We start from the raw sequence: 7,568 nt of genomic DNA, 5'->3' as shown, positions 1-7,568 counted from the left end.
ATTTTTTTGGAATTTCAAGGCATGTACCCCTTAAACTACCTGTAATAGAGATTTTTAGAGAAAAAGATAGTTCATTTGGTCAAAAACATAGAAAATGGGCAAAGAATAGGTCATATAGGCCATAGTTGGCTCCATTTGGCTCAAAATGCGTCCCAAACCTTAGGGACTTGTAGTTTTTTGTGATTTCAAGGCCTGCACCCCTTACAATACGTAAAATATGCATGTTTAGAGAAAGAAATTGTTTATTTGGTCAAAAACATAGAAAATGGGCAAAGAATAGGTCATATAGGCCATAGTTGGCTCAATTTGGTTTAGCTTATTTGTATAACTTACTACCTCGTTTGTTCCCTTTTATATGTTTATCTTGTAGGAGGCCTACCAAAAGAGGGTTGAGGCGGCTAGCACTCAAAGGACTCAGAAGAGTCCGAATGAGCTGTACTGGGAGACAGTGGGTGGTCGGAACAAAAAAGGACGTATGAAGGGACTAGGCGAAAGTGCTGACATGTACTATGGCAGCCAGATAGGTCGCCGACTTTCCACCTCTTCCATGCAATACACGCCCTCCTTTGTTTCTCAGATGGAACCAGGGTCCAGGCTCTTCGGGAATAAATGGAAGCCGACATGGAAGCCCGAGTTCAAGCCCAAATTCAAGCCCAACTACAAGCCCAAATGGAAGAAATGGAGAAGAGGCTGGAAGAAAGGATGATGGGTCGTTACGCCAATGACCCATGTTCCAACGTGCGACCTCCATTTTGAGATCCCAGGGACGACGACCCGGGTTTTGGTGGAGCTGGCCAGGGCTCTCGCGCTGTTGTATAGCATTGATGAACTTAGTGCTTGTTAGTTGTAATTTTATATTAACTTAGTGTTTATTGTAAACATTGGAATTATATATATATATATATGTATATATATATACATATGTATATATATATATATATATACATATCTATATATAAATATATACATATATATATATATATATTTGCACAAATTATTCAGTGAGTAATATAATATAAGAAGCAGGAATTACAGGTTTGTCCCGAAGGAAAATATATAGCCAAAATAGAAATTTATTTCGTCGCAAAGAAGAAAAGTTCCGACGGAATTATAATCCCTCGGAAAAGGAGACCTTCCGACGGAATTATAATCCCTCGGAAAAGGGGACCTTCCGACGGAATTATAATCCCTCGGAAAAGGGGACCTTCCGACGGAATAAATCTCTCGTAACATTCCCCACTTCCGACGGAAAATTCCCTCGAAAAGGTGGGGCCTTCCGACGGAAAATTCCGTCGGAACAGGGGAATATTCCGAGGGATTTTATTCCATCGGAAGATTGCGACGAACCTCCAATTCTGGTCAAACTAAGGTTCCGAGAAACTAATATCCGTCGGAAATTCCGTCGGTATGGAAGTTTCCGACGGAAAATCCCTTGGTATAACCCAAATTTCCTACAAAGGGGTCTTCGACAGCGTGTTCCGACGGATTTCCGTCGAAAACTGGACTTTCCGACGGATTTTTAAGGTTTACCGACAGAATATTTCCCTCGTAAATCAACTGTTTTCTAGTAGTGTCAATTAGTAGAGGGTAGAGGTTAACTGTCAAAGTAATGGTTGATAGTATGAGTGTTTGGCAAAAGTAGCGGTTGCAATACTAAAATATATCAAAATTCATATAAATATATTTAAAAAGTAATAAAAGTTGCTAAACGCTATCCGCTACTTCTAAACACTACTATTTTTAACGTTTGAGAAAAGTTACCTAAACGCTACCTCTATCACTAACCGCTACTAGAACTGCTACTTTGCCAAACACTCTCAAATTTTTTCTAGAAGTGTTTTGACTGGTCAAAACGCTAACCGCTACCTCAAACGCTACCACCAAACAGGGCCAAAGTATAGTTAATGGAAATATATTTTATTATTCATAGGAGAAAGAAATAATAAAAAAAGTACTCCATAGTATAAGTGGGGTTTGTAAGAGAGAGAAATACATAGTAATAAAATATTTATGCAAGTGGGTTAAGTGGGAAAGAGAAATAATAAAATAGTAATGGGTCCTTACTAAAATAGAAAGTGTTGCAACTCTTATGAAACGGATGTAAAAAGAAAGTACTGCGATTATTACATAACGGAGGGAGTGTTACATTTCGTCTATGATATTTTTATTTAAAAAATATTTTTACTTTTCTAATTAAAAGTAGTGAAATTACCGTGTATGACATGAAATCTATCCTAATCAATCAATCAATAACATAATACTAAAACAGACACCAGGAATGACACGTGTCACTTCATGGATGCTGTTTTTTCCCTCCAAAACTCCCCCTCCCTTTTTAGAAAAAATCTTTTATTTTTGGAATGAATATTTGTATAATAATACAACTATAATAATACATTATTCCTAATATTATATATTATCTTTATAATAATTATATTCCTTTTCATTTCGTAATCTATATATTTACTTAAAATAGTTGCACAATACAATATTAACATTTAAATTATCATTATATAGTTTTACAATAGTGGGTTTCAATGGGGAAAAAAAATTATTCATGGTTTTGATTTGAAATATTATGAAATAATAATAATTGAGTTAGTTTTCTGTAATAATTTTACCAACTACCTTTTTTTTTTCAAAAAATCTATTTATTATTACTAAAACAGGGAACAATTTTCCAAATTGGTGTTAAAAAATAAATAAATTACTAAAATAGTGTTCACTTAAAAATATTTCTCAAAGTAGTGTTCATGTAGGTTTGGAAATTACAAAGCTAGGAGTTAATAGTATTGCTTCGTTTTAAAAGTCTAAATTAAAAATTAGAGTCTCAAAACTAGTTTTATTATTTATTTATTTATTTATTTTCGGGCAAAACTAGTTCTCTTAGGTTTTACTTCACTATTGTTATAGATGTTGATGGTAGATGCAAAATCTGCAAGGAAGCATAGTCAATCTCTGGCATCACTATAATCAGGTATGTTTTCCTTCTTTTCTAATTAAAATTCAATTGAAATTTCTATGGGCTTACATAACAAGTAGATTAAACTTTAATGGAACAATGTAAATTGGTAAAATTTAACCTAATTATGAAAAATTATTCGTGGGTATCGTCTGATTATACTCATATAAGGTAGGTGAATTAGACTTTGCAATTGAATATGTCAGACATGCACCACTTACAAGTGCTCAGAGTCACAATACTTTTTTTTTTTTTTTTTTGAGATCCAGAGTCACAATACTTAATATACAATTGTATGAATATCTTTACTACTTAATCCAATGGTTATTGCTTATTATGATGTAATTAATTTAGCTATGATTAAATAATGCTTACAATATTAACGACTAATTGTACTGTGAAAAGGAGTAGACGACATTAGATGTATTGAGTTTTGGGAGTAGCTAGTTTGATTTTTTTTTTTTTTTTTTATATGTATGATTATATAGTAATTTTTTTTACTCAAATTTGTAGGAAAATGTCATTTGAAAATCCATCAAATAGTACATATACTAGGTTGTTCACAAATGACCAACATTTTTTTGATCAAGTTACTAATGCCCATACATTAGAGGATGGTCATAATTCTCAATATAAATCTCTCACTTGTAATGATGTTGACGTCGAGGAGGGTGATAGAGAAAGTGATGAAGCTAATGAGGAATTAAATATGGTGAATAAGGGTGACATAACCGCCGAAAGTAACGAAGATAAGCAGAGTGATGTAGTATCTTCTAGTGCTCCAGTCCCTGAGTTTACACAAATTAACGAAATTGACGAAGATAAAGTTAATAAGTGGGTGTCATGGGTTTCCGTGGCTTCTTACAAGTCAGGGGTTGAATTTTGCATTGGTCAAGAATTTGCAAACAAAGATGCAATGATTGAGGCAATGACAAGTTACTCTGTACAAAGAAATCAAAGTTTTAAAGTGAGTGAATCAAGACCAACCACAATAACCTTTATTTGTGATAGGAAACCTGTGAATTGTTCTTGGAAGTTAAGAGCTACACGCAAGACTTTAGTCTCCGATAAATTTACAATTGTCACATACAAGGGTCCTCATACTTTCACTTGTGTTAGTGACATTCTTACAAAGGATCACTCTAACTTGAAATCTAAGTTTATTGCTCATCATATACACAACATTGTAGAGGTTGATACATCCGTCAAGGTTCGTGTTTTGATTGAGGTGATGAAAAATCTATTCAATTACACTATCTTGTACAAAAAAGCTTGGAGTGCAAAACAAATAGCTATAGCTGAAATCTTTGGTGATTGGGAAGAGTCATATGAAGTTCTTCCACAATTCATGCAAGCTATGGTGGAGGCAAATCCCGGTACCATTGTTCACTTTTCCAATCGTGAAACCGCGGATCCTAACCTTCATATTTTTCAGAGAGTTTTTTGGGCTTTTGGTCCTTCTATAGAGGGATTTCAGCATTGTCGCCCTCTAATCACCATAGATGGGACTCATTTATATGGAAAATATAAGGGGACTCTCTTAATTGCAATGAGCGTTGATGCTAATAACCAGCTTTTTCCACTTGCTTTGCCATTGTTGAATGTGAAGATGGCAACACTTGGCCATGGTTTATGGCATGTATAAGGAGATTTGTTACACAACGATCTGGCTTGTGTGTTATTTCAGATAGACATGGTGGCATTATGAAAGCAATGAAGGAAGAAAACACCGGATGGAGAGAGCCATATGCGTATCATATATAGATTTTGTATTCGTCACTTGGCCTCAAATGTTCATACTCAATTTAAGAACAAAGAGCTGAAGAAAATATTTGGTTGGACAGCTTTCCAACATCAAAAGAAAAAGTTTGACCATGGATTGCAAAAAATAGGTGAGATGAATGTAGAAGCTCGTCGATATTTAGGTAATATTGATGCTAGTATGTGGTCTCTTTGCCATGATGGTGGTTTTAGATATGGGCTAAAAACATCCAACTTAGCTGAAGTCTTCAATAATGTGCTTAAGGGAGCTCGTTTTTTTTTTACCTATTACAGCATTAGTCAAATTGACATTCTTTCGAGTGAATACATATTTTGTACAAAGATGTGAATCATCGAAAAAAAAGGTTTCTTGATGGACATTTGTATAGCGATAAAACAACGAAGGACATAGAAGCTAATGATGCTAAAGCAGTTCATCACAAGGTTGAGATGTATCACCGAGGCGATGGCATCTACCAAGTGACAACTGGATGTGGCAATAGAGAAAAAAAAGAGTTCTCATACCCATACAGTCAACCTTAGTCGTAAAACTTGCGCATGTAAGAAGCTTCATACATACAAAATTCCTTGTTCCCATGTTCTTGCTGTATGTAGGTCATATAGTTTGTCACTAGCTCAATTTGTTGACCCATTTTATTCAAGTGGTGAATATATGGGAACATATAGAGCTACATTTCATCCTATCCCTGACAAAGACTATTGGACACATTATAATGGACCAAAAGTTGTTGCCCATGCTAGTCACAAGCGTAGTCCTGGACGACCTCCTTTCCAAAGGTTACAAAATGAGATGGATGAAGGTAATCGAGCAAGGGTGACATGTAGTGTTTGTCGACAAAAGGGACACAATAAAAAACTTGTTCATCAAGGTTAGCTAATTTTTTAAGATAATTTTCTTATATGTATATATAATTGTTCAAACGGAATTACTTTTCTTACTAACAATGTTGCATGTCTACTCTTTAACAGATCAAATGGAGCTTCCAACTCTACTTCTTCGCCAACATGACTCTTCAAATTTTCATTTGAAGCATGAGCACACATCTGTACCTTGAAGGCTGTCCGATCATCATCTCCGAATTCATAAAAATTGGTGCTAAATTGAGTTTCTTACTTAGCTAGTATGACATGTTTTGAGTTATTTTGTAATAAAGTAATATCATCTCCAAATTGATATTGCATTGTAGAACTAGCAGTTGGTTTCAAGACTGGTGATTGAGTGCCCTTTGATAATTTAAATTCGACTAAATAATGCATTATGTATCATGTTACATATACATTTTTTTACAAGGTTATACCATAACAAAAATGCTAGAAAATTTTTAAACATTTATATTACTTCGTATTCACTCTAGTCAAGATACTGTAAGCGTTAAAGATAAAGAATTTGATGGTATACATATATATTTGGATTGTATTAGCCATTAATTTTTAACTCCTAGCTTTGTAATTTCCGAACCTACATGGACACTACATTGAGAAATATTTTTAAGCGAACACTATTTTAGTAATTTATTTATTTTTTAACACCAATTTGGCAAATCGTTCTAAAACAGGTCATGCTTACATCGATCATTTTAGGCATATGTCAAACTATCATTTAAAAATTTCTCGCCAATACAATATATGATGTCATCTTTAAGGGTTTTTTTTATTTTATTTATTTATTTATATATTTTTTATTTTTTTATTTTTTGTTTTGAAAAACAGGTTAATCTACTTAGCTTATTTTATAGTATATATTTTTTTTTTCAAACTAAATTAATCCATCAATAAAAGATCATACGGCTTCTACATTGTATAGTTTTATTGGGAATTACATTCATCATTAATGTAATATAATGTATACTATATTATGTTTAAATATTTTCAACACAATTAATCAAAAATAATATTTTTTTTTCTCAATTGTAGTTTTAATAATCTTTGCCTTTTGATTTCATCTTTCTTATATGCATTACATTTGTTTATTCCACATGAGTTGCCTCATTTTTATACTAGGTTAGAACCCGTGTGATGCACGATTTATATAAAATCTATTTTTATAATTTGTACATTTAAAAAAAAATGCATAAATAAAAATAAAAATTATGCACCCTGTACAAAAATATTTGTAATTTTAAAATTTTAGATTTTCATCAAAATTATGATATAATACATGTTCAACGTCGCCTAATATATATTTCAATGTAAGAGTTCATTTATAAGTGTGCTATTTACAATTGATTCATTTTTATGGATAAATTGAAAGATTGTAGTTATAATGTAGAAACTTCTAATATAATTTTAAAATTGTTAAATATAATAGCTCCCCAAAAAAAAAAACACCATCCTTGCATTTAGACAGGAAATTTTTTAATTATGAGAGTGGCACATGGACGGTGAAGACATCAACAACGTTTTATTTTAGTAATAGTTAATAGATATACTCCCTCCGTCCCCGAATGATAGTCACTTTTGGGTGAAAATCACGGGAATTAAGGAGAAATAAATAAAGTACATGGGAACTAAAATTCAATCATTTGCAAAACAAAAAGAAGAGAGAGAAACTCATTGTCATTAAAAAGGGAGACAACTCATTCAATTAAGGCACAAGTACAAAGGCAAATATGAGGGTATTTTGGGAAGCACATATAATACATCCAAAAAAATGAGGGTATATAGGTCATTTTGTGTTATTGTATGGGACCTAAAATTGTGAAATGTGACTAACATTTATGGTGTCCAAAAATGAAAATAGTGACTATCATTCGGGGACGGAGAGAGTATTATATTATAAATTAATTATGAGAAAAAAGACTACTACTATCGGCTTATAATCTAG

Source organism: Chenopodium quinoa, unplaced genomic scaffold (assembly GCF_001683475.1).
Source record: "Chenopodium quinoa cultivar QQ74 unplaced genomic scaffold, ASM168347v1, whole genome shotgun sequence".
Classification (NCBI taxonomy): domain Eukaryota; kingdom Viridiplantae; phylum Streptophyta; class Magnoliopsida; order Caryophyllales; family Amaranthaceae; genus Chenopodium; species Chenopodium quinoa.
This window is presented reverse-complemented; position numbering follows the sequence as displayed.